This window comes from Elaeis guineensis, chromosome 2 (assembly GCF_000442705.2).
Source record: "Elaeis guineensis isolate ETL-2024a chromosome 2, EG11, whole genome shotgun sequence".
NCBI lineage: Eukaryota > Viridiplantae > Streptophyta > Magnoliopsida > Arecales > Arecaceae > Elaeis > Elaeis guineensis.
This window is the reverse complement of record NC_025994.2, coordinates 12,143,965-12,158,034: the sequence shown is the minus strand read 5'-3', so window position 1 is coordinate 12,158,034 and position 14,070 is coordinate 12,143,965.

Sequence of the window (14,070 nt, the reverse complement as noted above, 5' to 3'; positions counted from 1 at the left end):
ACAAAATGATACGCTTAGAGTAGGCATGTTAAGATTGCTCAATGCTATCCTTGTGATTTTTTCTTCTCTTAATTGAGCTATGGACTCCAGTGTGGAGTCGATGGGAATGTAGAGGGCTGAGGAAGTAATCCTTAAATTGATGATAGAGTAAGAGTTGCTACGTGGCCATGGGTGTCTGTCCTTTATGATCATCGTTTGAATTTAGTTCTAAGAGACCGTCTCTATCATTTGCATGGTAATGTATATGTGAACTTAATTGAGTAAGCAGTGAATGCTATTGGATCTGAGAGATCCAAAATTGAGATAAAATTTAAAGTATATATGAAACCTATGGCTAAGTCATATTGGAGAAGAAATGATTAACAAACTGGAGAATATAGGCCTTTGGGCTCATTAACTGTTGAGTCAAATTTAGTTTGTGTATCATCTCTTTGAAAAAATATGATCAAGCTACTCTTGTGGGACAAGAGAAAAAGAATCACTGAGATACTTATCTTTGTACATATTTGATATGTGTAGCCCATGTGATGTGCTAACCAAGAAGTTATCTCTACTTTGTATATGAGATATAGATCTAAAATTTTGAAAGATTCAAAGAATTCAGATGTAAGTAGAGAAACAAATTGAAAAATTTTTAAAGATACTTCAATCGGATCGAGGATGAAATACCATTAAAAAGAATTTCTCGATTATCTCATAATATGACATAGTTTCATATTAGACTGCTCTTAGTACATCTCAGCTCAACGAGATAAGAAGAGTCATGGGACTAGATGAGATATGGTCTGGTCCATAATAAAATTCACTGATTTATTTTATTTCTTTAGGGACATGCTTTATTTCTATAAAACTGGATTCTCTCTAAACATGTTCCTACCATATTGTATGAGATATGGTATAATGAGAACTGAATCTTGATTATTTTGAGATTCAAAGATGTCCAGCCTGTGTCTAGAATAGCAGGTAGATATATTAGAGAATAGATTTATAAAACTCATCTTAAAAGAGTTTGGGATATTACTTTCTGAAAGGATCCCAATGTGATTGTGACCTGACATGCTATCTTCTTGAAAAATTATTTGACTAAGATAAAGTAGTGGGAGAAAAGTCAAGCTCAAAGAGAGTATTTTTAAAGAGCAACGAGCTATAGGATCTTAAAAACCTATTCATCATGAGCCAGTAGATGTAAATTTCTCCTCCACCTCCTACATATAGTAGCATCTCCAATCCTCTCGAAAGGTACTCGAGTATGCTTAACAGAGGATATAGAGAAAATCATTTCTCATAGGAGATGGGGAGCATAGAGATGATCCGAAAGTCTACAACGAAGTGATGTGAGACATCGACTCCAAGAAAGAGATGTGAAATAGCTTTTCTGAGAAAAAATCTTTTGAAAATTTCTATATGAAATAGCCTATGAATTTCACTTCTTGTGATAGGAGAACATAAAGTTTATAATAATCTTGAAGTTGGAACTTTCATATGATCAAATTGTTTGATCAGAAAAGAGGAATTATGGATTTCAAAAGGATCAGTGGGAGTGTCCAAAACTAACATCAATTAAAATATGGTTAAATATAGATTTCTTCATAAAAGACATAAAACGAGTGTCCTAAAGATCTACAATGATAAATGCAATTGGATGCTTGTGTTTTTACAGATAAAGTACAGAGACTGGATGCTGAAAGGGTTCAGCATAAAAATCTTGGAGAGGGGTCTGCTACCCTCTTGGGCATAGATATGTGCCAAGTAATATACTTGAACTGATATAGATAATACTGTGATTATCACGAGTAGATATAAGTTGTATTCAAGCTGTGAATGCTGGAATGCTGTGAAAATATTCTTAAGCTCTTAAAAAGAACTGAGGATATGTTCTTAATTTGGAGAAGAATCAAAGCTAGGAGTGGGAGGATACACCAATTCAGATTTTATGTCTGACATTGATGGTAGAATATCTACATCATAAGATGTGTTCTTATATCGATATTTTGAAAGGGTACCAAATAATCGATCGATGGAAGCTGAGTATACTGTAGATGTGTAGGATGCATTCTAGTTCTAATATTAATTACAGAATTGGTTGTCATGTCATCAAATGCTGCGACACTATACTGCAAGGATAATGACACCATAGTCCTTACTAAAGAGCCTAGGTCTCACCAGATATCCAAGCACATAGAACAGCAGAACACGCGACTACCTCAAGTAGAAATACATAGAGGTGCAGAGAGCAAACTCCACATATGATGTGGATGATCCACTGGTAAGTCATTAGCCTAAGACTAAAGCTTGTCTTGTGAAGATGGGGCTTGGTACATGGCAAATTGGCTTTAGTACAAGTGGAAGATTGTTGGATGTATGCCCTAGAAGCTAATCTTGACTGACATATTTTATATCTCTAGGATATGATTTTGTACTTATTGGACAGTTATATTATCATTCATATTTATATATCCATGAATCATCCAAGGGATTAATAAGATGATGACACATATTTTTAAAGAATTGAGAATTTGAGACATGTGTTATTGATGGTTAATTCCTAAATTACTTCTGATCATAAGATCATCATGAGGATGGTGATTGATCTGGATAAATCAATGCATGGATCGCTTTCTTCAAGCAGATGAGTCTCGAGTCTGTAGTGTAGAGATACTAGAGCGAGAGTACAGGTGGTTGTTAGAGAACAACTAGTACTAAGCATAACCAATACGAGAAGTCACAAAGATGTCTGCTCACTCGTTAGTGATTTTTTTGATGCTGTAGTTGTATGACTGGTCTTTCGATCTGAGATGACACTACTACTCGCAGTGAGGCTATTGGAGTTTGACTGACACATCAACATGGATCTCAAGGAGCCCTTATAGTGGATGTTGGCAACATTTGATCCACTATAAGAGTAAGGTGTGCATCAAGATGGGATCTATCGATCCTAGTAGAAGAGAGTAGTCCTATGAGATTTAAGAAGCTAAATTTTTAAGACTATGGTCATAGCATTGTGATTGACGAAAAAAATTTTCATAGAATTACATATGGACTTAAGCTGATTGAATCTATCATATGACCGATGTTGAGGTTTGACGATTCATCCATGATCTGCCATCTGATCGGGACTCATGATAAAAGAACTGTATCATACGCTAACTGCACCTAGAGGTTTATCTTTTATTTTACTGGATTGTCACTACATACTGCTAGGTATCACTGGTGGATTGTAAGACTCATGAGAATCATCTTGATGAGCAATGATGCTTGGTGGGCTAAGCTGAAATTATTTCAATCCATTGAAAAGAGCTTCAATGATATTGTGATAGAGATTACAATATATCTCACTATCAGATAGAATAGAACTTATGGGGTCACACACAAAAGAGACTTTTGTCTGATCAGATGGTTGAATTACGATTATGAATCGTAGCAGAATTTGATTATCAATTTGATTGATCATTGATCCAATACAAATATTGCATTATGTAACTTACTAAAGAGTTAGTGAGTTATAGGAGGATTAATTAGCAATAAGATTGCTAATTGGCTCAATTTGATTGAGCAATGAAGCTTGTATCAAGTCTAATTTGATTGAATTTAATTTGATTCATTATGGGTTTGATTTGATCAACCCTATAAGATTATAGGATAAACCCAAAAGGATCGAAGGATTAGTACCAGTTGAATTAGGATTTGGGCTTGACTCAATTTCTAATTAGACTAAGATATATGAATTCCTATTTGGACTAAGAATTCTTATTTTTTGGGTGCATCAAATCTTAATTGGATTAGAAATTAAAAATTGAGTTTGACTCAAGCACCAAGAAAGAGTCCAATAGGATTAGGACTCCTCCAATTATGAGATATCTAATCTAAATTAATTGGGTTCCAAATCAGATTTGAATTTTTATTTATTTAAGTCTAATCTGGTTCTAATATGATTAAGATTAATTAGTATTTTAATTAAATTTAAAATAGTAATTTAAACAAGAATCCCATGAGATTAAACTACCTTGATTCCATGCGCCATATAGGTCTCACGTTGAACTAAGATTGGATGCCACATCCCACCAGATTTTGCGCCATCTTTTTCTCTTCTTTTGTGTGTGTAATAAGCTCCATGAAACCACTTTCTCACCATGTAAAACCTAGGCGTGAAGCTATGTGGTGGACGGCACAAAATAAACCAAGAGTCCATGGATGTTTGGACTCTATCTCCTATTCAAATTAGAATTCCATCTTAGCCTATAAAAACCCACCATATGGGATGTGTAAGAAGAAGAGAGGATCAAATTTTGGATGCCAACATGAGAGGAATTTGCGTGGAGAAAATCAAAGAAGAAAGGAGCGGTGAAGAGGTCTTTGGCGTGAGACATGGATGTCTCCTCTTTTTTTGTCTAAAAGTTGGATAAAATTCCTACATCTCTATTGTACAGATTTGGTACATAGATTTTAGGAAGAAAAGAGAAAAAATGATTCTTCTCATGATCTCTAGCGTATCTTAAGAGAAAAGAAGATTTTCAACCGTCAAGACGCAATCTCTGTAAGGGAGCTAGCACCTCGGTGAGATCAAAAAGCTTCTAATTAGATCAAAGTCTCGTGTGGATATCCGTAGAGGTCGGACACTTGCGCGGCTAAAAGAGACATTCAAAAAATATCCATGATCATCTGTTCGCGTTGAAGATTGATCCATGTCCAGGTATGTTTTATATTTATTTTTCTCTATTTGATATCTGTATCTGAATCTTATCTCATATATAATGATCATGTTTATGATTTGATGATTTGATCTTATGTATGCTTAGATTAAATTAGATTTAATTTAAAAATTTTTAAAATTTCACTGCATACTTATTTTAAAAAATCATGCATACATGAAACCATAAAAATCTAACAAATTTTTGTATAGTCAGGCCATATCAAATTTGCTCTCCTAGGTGGATTGGTAGATGAAGTCATCAAAATGCATATTGTATTTGCATGAATAAAACTAAGCAAAATGTATCTCTAGTTCTTATCTTTTTGATCGATTTCCATGGAATAAGATTGGTTTTGCTTTAAGTTCAATGTCAGTGCCATTTGATATATTTATTCAGTATTTGGAACACTAATGTTACTTTGTATAAATTATTATATTATTTTGGTATATAATTTATACAAACATGATCTCACTACAATAAAAATGGCTATTAGCAGTATTTTTAAGTACCACCATAGATCAAAAAGAATACCGTAAATATCTTTATTAGTATTTTTATAGCATTTTCTTATATACCATCTTAAGATGGTATCCACAATTAATTATCAATATTTTCAAAAAAAATATTGATAAAAAATTTATTTTAATGGCATATATAAGTGTTTTTAAAGTTTCAATTCCATCATATATAAGTACCTTTAAAATTTGAATGCTGATATTTTTTTATATGTTGATAAAAATATCAAAAAATTAATTATGAATATTTTTAGAAAAATATTGATAAAAAATTTATTTTAATGGCATATATAAGTGCTTTTAAAGTTTTAATTTCATCACATATAAATGCCTTTAAAATTTTAATATTGGTATTTTTTATATGCTGATAAAAGTTATCTAAAAATAAACTATATATCCTAAAATTAGAATAAAGAAAGGATTCAAACTAGTGATCTCTTATTTGAATGATAAACTCTTAACCACCAAATTATAACTTGTATTATTAGCATATAAAAATTGCTTATTTAATATATTAATATACATTTATATCATTAAATAAGTAATACTAAGAATATATATGTATAATAACATATTTTATGAAATTAGTATCACTAAACCAAGCTCTATATAATACTTAATAATTTAAGATTTTGCCATAATTTTTTAAAATATCATAAATTATGATATTATTTTTCGACATATTAGTTAAATGCCATAATAACAGTTTTGATTTTTGATATTTTAAGGTATATGCCATAAAATATAATATATAGTGATATTTATAATAAAAGAATGTTAATAAAAAAAATACTCATTGATAGATAGTGGTATTTTTATCAAAATACAGTAAAAAAAAAATTAGTGGCATATAAAAACAAATGCCACAAGTAATTTACCACCAAAAATTATTTTTATTGTAGTGTCTAAAGAATTGATTTATTTTTGTTTTGCAAATAGATGTTGCTTATTTATTGGATGAATTACGACTCTAGTGTGCTTTAATGTACTTTTTCATAAGAAAGGCTACTTTCCCATGACACTATTTATGCACCAATTAAGATTAAGTAAATTTATCTCTTTTGTGAAGAAGTATGAAAGTTTTTCCATATAGAATGTGAGCTCTTTTCGTAATTTTTGTATAGTCAGACCACATCAAATTTGCTCTCCTAGGTGGATTGCTAGGTGAAGTCATCAAAATGCATACTTTATTTGCATGAATAAGACTAAGCTAAATGTATCTCTAGTTCTTATCTTTTTGATCAATTCCCATGGGATAAGATTGGTCTTGCTTTAAGTTCAATGTCAATGCCATTTGATATATTTATTCAATATTTGGAACACTAATGTTATTTTGTATTAGTTATTTTGATATATAATTTATACAAATATGATCTCACTACGACAAAAGTGGCCATTAGCGGCATTTTTAAGTGCTACTATAAACAGAAAGAATACCACAAATATCTATATTAGTATTTTTATATCATTTTTTTATTTACCATCTTAAAATAGTATCACTACAAGAAATTTGATTTTTAACGATGAAATTTTAGCGATGAAATTTATTTCATCGCAAATAATTAAGCTTTTGCAATAAAATTTAAATTTCGTCCCCAAAAATCAGGTATTTGTGACGAAAAAAATTACGTTGCAAAAAATTATATCTTTTGCAACAAAAATTTTATTTTTGTTGCTAGAAGTTGATCTTTAGCGACGAACTTTTTTTTTCATTGTAAAAAATAATTTTTTTGCGATTAAATTTTTTTTCGTAGTAAAAAAATATTTTTCTGCGATAAAAAAAATTTTATCGCAAAAAAATTATATTTTTTACAATGAAATTGATATTTCGTTGCAAAAAATAAAGGCTTTTCTGACCAATTTTATTTATATTTAGCGATGAAACTATTTCATCACTAAATTTTATTTTGTTGAAAAAATTTGAATATTTTATGATGAAATTTTAAATTTCTTTGCTAGAAATTGATCTTTAGCGATGAATTTTTTTTTCATCATAAAAAATTATTTTTTTTGGCGACAGAAAAATTTTTCGTTGCTATTTTTTTTTGTGACGAAAATAATTACGTCGCAAAAAATTTGATTTTATGCGATGAAATATTTATTTCGTTGCGAAAAACTTGATTTTACGACCATTTTTTATATTTGTGATGAAATTAAATTTTCGTTGCAAAAAATTAATCATTTGCGATGAAAATATTTTTGTTGCAAAAAAAATATTTTTTTGTGACAAAATATTTACTTTTAGCAACGAATTGATTTTGTCACTACATATTTTTTAATTAAAAAAAATACTTTGAAATAGGGCCCTAATTCAAAATAAACCTCTTGATCTCCCCACACCGTCGCGGTCGTCAAAATTTTTCTCCCTCCCCGATCTCCGATGACAGTCCTCCCTCTCTGGTCACCGATCATCCTTCCGAGTAAGTTCTCTCCCTCCCGGCCACCATCCTCTCTCTCTCTCCCTCCCCACTATCGTCGAGCCCTCCCTCCCCGCCACCGTCACCGCTCGAGCCCGCCCCCCGTCGCTGATCGAGCCCACCCCCCAGCGTGCCATCTCCCTCCCGCCTCGCCACCCTCTCCTCCGCGCACCGTCTCCCTCTCAGTCTCCACTGTGTCACCGTCGGTCGAGTCCTCCCTTCCCGCCACCGTCACCGGTCGAGGCCTCCCTCCCCTATGGGCGGTGGAAAGCATCACTCCTCCACCGCCTCCACCTCCGGGAAGAAGAGTAGGCCCTCTCCCAATCCCCCCTTCACCGCAGAGGACCTCACGCCTGTCCTCTCCCTCCTCGCCTCCACCGTTTTCTTCTCCCTCCGCTTCCTCTCCGACTCTGACCTCCTTCTCCTCCCCTCCCAAACCCTGTCCCTCGAATTCTCCCTCTTCTCTGCCTCCTTCCCTTCGGTTCCCTCCAATCCCTCGAAACCCCAACCCTAGAGCCCTCTCCTTCATCTTCTTCCTCCTCTTCTGCCCCTCTTCCGCCTCGCCCACGCTGCCCCCTTCCGCGGTGTCGCCCGTCGCTTCGGCCTCCCGTCCCCCGCTGCTGCCTGCCGCGCGTTCTACCTGGTCTGCAAGGCTGTCGCCGTCGCTGGTCGACCCCTCCCTCCCCTGTCTCCCTCCCTCATTTTCTTTCTCAATCTCTTACCTGAGAAAGAGTTGAAGGTCGATCCCTTACTTTCTCTGTCACTCTCCCTTACTTGGCTTGTCTGGTTTCGTAGGACCGCCGCCACCGCCGTCGGGCCGCCACTGCCATCGTCGGTTGCTGTCACTGTCACCATCACTGTTCACGGAAGAGTTGAAGGTGAGAACAATTTTTTAATTTATATATTTTTTAATTTTTTTTTCTCAATAAATTTTAGCCATTAGAAGTAATTATTTATTATTTTAGTAATTAGATATAATGTTAGATATAATTATTTGTTTGATATAATTAATTTTAATCATGATTTAAAAATATTTTAAAAATAAAAATATTTATAATAATAATATATTAATTATAGCATAACAAATTTATAAGCCTTAGAATTTTTGTTCGAGGATAGTGTGCATAAACCAATATTTTTTTTTATAAAAAAAATATTGGTGCTTTACACACTATTCTCGAATTGTCCTCGTGGATAGTTTGGGCACGTGAATGAATTTAATATTGCAACACATATGCTTCTATATCGTAGAGTTTTGTCGGTATTTTTGATCATGTTCTCTGGATACATAGCACAATTTTAATGCTTGTGTATCTGGAGAACTACGTCAAAATACTGTCAAAATTTTTTTTGTATAGAAGACATGTATTGCAATATTAAATTCTTACGTTCCTGAATGGGATAGGACCATCACCCTATAGGTAGGAGATATAAAGCGTTAGTCAACTATTATTACATAAAATTGATTGTATAGTTTGCATCATAAATATGTAGGTATGGATCGTGGTTGGATGTCATTGCGTGATAAGTTCTGTCCCGAGTATATTACGGGTATGATGACTTTTATGAATATGACATCCAATCATACTAGAGAAGATGGAAAAGCTCGTTGTCCATGTCATCGATGTAGGAATTTATTTTGGTATACCTTATTGGACATTCAGAATCATTTATACGAATACGGTATAGATGTGACTTATAAGAGATGGACTTGTCATGGTGAAGATTTATCGACTAGCTCGAGCATGTTGTCCAGGAGTCCCATAAATCCATCGTCAGTCGGTGGATCATGCAGTCGTAAAAGACAAACACTCGGTGCAAAAGATAGAGAAATTTTAGAGGATCTTTATCTGGAATTATTTGAAGTAAATGTAGAAGCAAGAGCAGAACATCAGCATTCCATTCTGAGACAAGAAGCTGAAGAGGACAGTAACATATCTATAAATGATAGATTCGAGCGTCTATTAAGAGATGCACAAAGTGATGTTTATCCTGGTTGTAAGAAGTACTCTCTGTTGTCTGCTGTAATAAAGTTATTACACATGAAGATACTTGGTAAGTGGTCAAACAACTCATTTAATTAGTTACTCAAATTTTTGAAGGACTTACTGCCAAAGAGAGAGTTACTTCCGTCAAGTCATTATGAAGCCAAAAAATTATTGAAAGGACTCGGTTTGGGAGTCGATGACTTGGGCCTACGCTATGAAAAGATACATGCATGTCCGAATGATTGTGTTCTGTTTTGGAAGGATAAAAAAGATCTACAAGCATGTCCGATTTGTCATTCAAGCAGATGGAAAGAAAGTCGTGATAAGGATAAGAAGAAAAAAAAAATACCATGCAAGATTTTGTGATACTTTCTGATTACACCACGATTGCATCGATTGTTCATGTCGAGGCATACTGCTTGTGACATGCGATGGCATAAGGAGGAAAACAATATCGATGATGATGTCATGAGACATCCATCAGATGGAGATGCATGGAAATATTTTGATCGTGAACATCTATGGTTTGCAGCTGATTCATGAAATGTCAGGCTAGGATTGGCAACAGACGGATTTAATCCATATGGTAATCTTAGTACTACTTATAGTATGTGGCCTGTTATGGTATTTTCTTATAATTTACCGCCATGGAAGTGCATGAAATCACCTTTTAATCTATTGGCCTTGTTGATCCCGGATCCCCGTGCCTCTGGAAGAGACATAGACATATTTTTAGAGCCGTTGATCGAAAAGTTACAATATTTGTGGGAAGAAAGATGCGAAACATATGATCATGTTGCAGGAGATATCTTTCGCATGCATGCAGCACTGCTTTGGACAGTTAACGATTTTCCTACATATGGCGATATTTCTGGATGGTGTACAAAAGGGTATAAAGCATGCCCAACTTGTAACGATGATATTACATCGGATCGTATTTGTGGAAAGATTTGTTTTACCGACCATTGACGTTTCTTGCCAGATGATCATAGATGGAGGAGAAGTCTTAAGTTCAATGGCAAGCATGAACGATGTGCGCAGCCAAGATTCTGATCTATGGACAATATTTTAAATCAGTTACCCAACCCACAGGATGTCATATTTGGTAAGGGTCTGGCCAGCCAAGTAGGGGTGCGAACAAGTATCGAAAATTGGAGAAAAAGGAGCAAGTTGTTTGATCTTTCATATTGGAAAATACTTCTTCTTCGACATAATCTTGACGTCATGCATATTGAAAAGAATATATTTGATAATGTATTTTATACCATTCTCAATATTGAAGGAAGAACGAAGGATACCGTGAAGGCTCGTCTTGACTTAGAGGATATGTGGATTAGAAAGAAATTACATTTGATTCGACGAGGAGATAGGCTGGTGAAGCCATTGGCATGTTATATACTGAATCGAAGAGAGAGAAATCAATTTCTTTCATATTTGAGATCGGTGAGGTTTCCTGATGGATACGTCTCAAACTTGAAACGGTGCATCAAGTCGAAAGATGGAAAGATTGTCGGGATGAAAACATGATTGTCATGTACTTCTACAATATGTGCTCCTAGTTGGTTTGCACGGATTATTGCCGGATAATGTGTGTGATGTGTTACTTGATCTGGAAACTTATTTTCGAGACTTATGTGCGAAGATATTGAGACGAAGTCAGATCGACATATTGGAGAAGAAGATTATCATTACTCTCTGTAAGCTCAAGATGATATTCCCTCCCGCCTTCTTTGATATCATGGTGCATCTTTCTGTTCATCTTCCACATGAGGCTAGATTGGGTGGGCCAGTACATATAAGATGGATGTACCCAATTGAAAGATAATTGCATGATATTGTAATATTTATTATTCATTATTGTATTCTTATTATATGTGATATCAATTGATAATTTATTGAATAGGGAGATGTGAGAATACAAGAGTGCCGTCACTAATAAAGTACGACCTGAAGGTTCAATAGCAGAGGCACATGTTATGAATGAATGTCTGACATTCTGCTCTATGTACCTTCGGAGAGTGGAGACCAAATTTACAAAGCCACAACGAAATATCGATGTTGACGAGATTCTGACCGATGGATTGTCCGTGTTCTCCAATGTTGCCGGCCATATGGTAAAAAAGATTTTCGAATGTTGACACCACAAGAAACGGATGACATGCATTGGTATGTGCTAAACAATTGCGAGGAAGTAGAAGCGTACATGATATGAGTATATACATTTAATTTTTATTTGTTGATATATCAATGAATGTACGTGGATTCTAAATTAAAATATACATGGTATTACTGTATTACTTCAGTGAACACGAAAGTGAGCTCAGAAGAAGTAATCCTACATTAGCAGCGGCACGACATAGGAATCAATTCGCATCATGGTTTGACGAACGGGTAAGTTATGTTAATGTTCATCTATGATTAAAAGTTTATTTATATAGAATTTATTTTGTCAAATTTAACCTACTTATTATTCTTTTAATTGTAGATAGCTCAGCTACGTATAGACAATCCTAACTGTATCAGTAATGACTTAGCTGCACTTGCATGAAAACCTGACAGACGTGTATCAGTATATTCAGCATGCATAGTCAATGGTGTGCGATTCTTAACGAAAGATCGTGATCGCGATCGAACCACACAGAATTATGGAATAAGCGTGGAGGGCGAGCACAAGGGTGAAATAATATATTTTTTTGGTGTTCTGCATGAGGTTATAGCGTTGAGATATAGTGGTCTTTGACGGATTGTGTTATTCAAGTGTCGATGGTATGACTTAGGACGACACAGATCAATTGTTATAGATCCTCAACTCGTCAGTGTCCACACTGGTCATGTATGGTACGAAAGTGATCTTTATATTTTTGCAAAGCAAGCGAGACTAGTGTGGTATATTGATGATAACAAAATGAAAGAGCCTTGGCGAGTTGCAATAAGGGCTCAGCATAGGCATTTGTTTGATCCCGCACTTTTCACATGCCCGAACGATGAAGATCTAGAGAATGAAGTCCGTGTAATTATTGAAAATGAAGCATATCAAATGCAAGCACCAGATAACATATTAGTACCAGATGATACGATTGACATAGGACAATTACAAAGAGACGACTATGAACCTGAGGATGTTTCTATTGTTGGATCGTCGATAAGGGCACGGGCACGAGCACGATCCAATAATGACTTCATTAACGACGATGATGATAGCCCTTCAGGGTTGAAGTCTTCTATGACTCCCGTCGAAGATGACTATATGGACACGAGTTCAGAATCTGAGAACAATAATTAATATGAATAAGTAATTCAATTTACTTTTTTTGTTATATCATGTAATACTTGAGTTTTTTTGATTACATGCTGATTTAAATTATTTTAATCATTGCAGCATCATGACTGATCCTGGACGTAGACGTTCATGGGGTAGGCAGCAGGCTCCACTTGATGATACACATCCTCACTTTAGCATTTTGCATGATAAGTCAGAGGATTTAGATGAGACTCAGTTGTCCGAGTCCACAGAGCAGACTAGTGCTCAGCCAGAGCTTGCCCAGCCGGAGGTCATGGCACCGCAGCATCATCCCCTTACAGGTACATCTCTATCAATTTATAAACCATATATATTTTTTTGTTATATGCATTTAGTGATACATGATATATGTTTATTTCATCAATTTTTACATGTAGGAACACAGCATCGACGTGCAGTGTGTGATCCTAGTAAGGGTCTTGTTTTGAAAAAATATGTGCATACACACAATGAAAAGCCGAAGGTACAAATATTTTGAGATCATCCGATTGGCACAGAGGCTAGTATCGTCGCAAATGAGATCAGTTTGTATATGTGGAATCATTTTCTGTGGGCTGCTGAAAGTTTCAAGCATGTAGCTCCTCGATACCGTGATACTCTAGTCTCTCACATCAAGGTAAGAAATAAATTTGGATGTCTTGCATATCATTACATGATCCATATTATTTTTGGTTATATAAATAATTTTTTTATTATATAAATAATTTCATGTATTTGCTTTTTGGTATGATGACTGTGTAGGATAATATTGACTTCGAGGATTGCACTGACGAAGAAGTGACGACATGTATTCTCAAAATGGCTGCAAATAAATACAGAGATCGGCGATGTAGGCTTCATAAATACTACAATGAGCTGCAGGCGAAGGGGATTGATCTTGTGACCCAGCCATACAGAAATTGGGCTGGGTCTAGTGACGATTGGCGGTGGTTTTGTGAGCATTTTGGAAGTGAGGTATTTCAGATATGTCTAGTGTTTCAAGTTATTTTAATTTTGTTATATCCTTTATTGGTTATAATTGTATGTATTTTGTAACGATGATCGGAGGCGAATAAGGTGAATAGGAGTAAGATTGATTCTATTCACACGCAAGGAAGTGCCTCTTTTGCACAGGAAATGAAGAGATGGTACGTAACTACATTTGCAATCATACTTTGT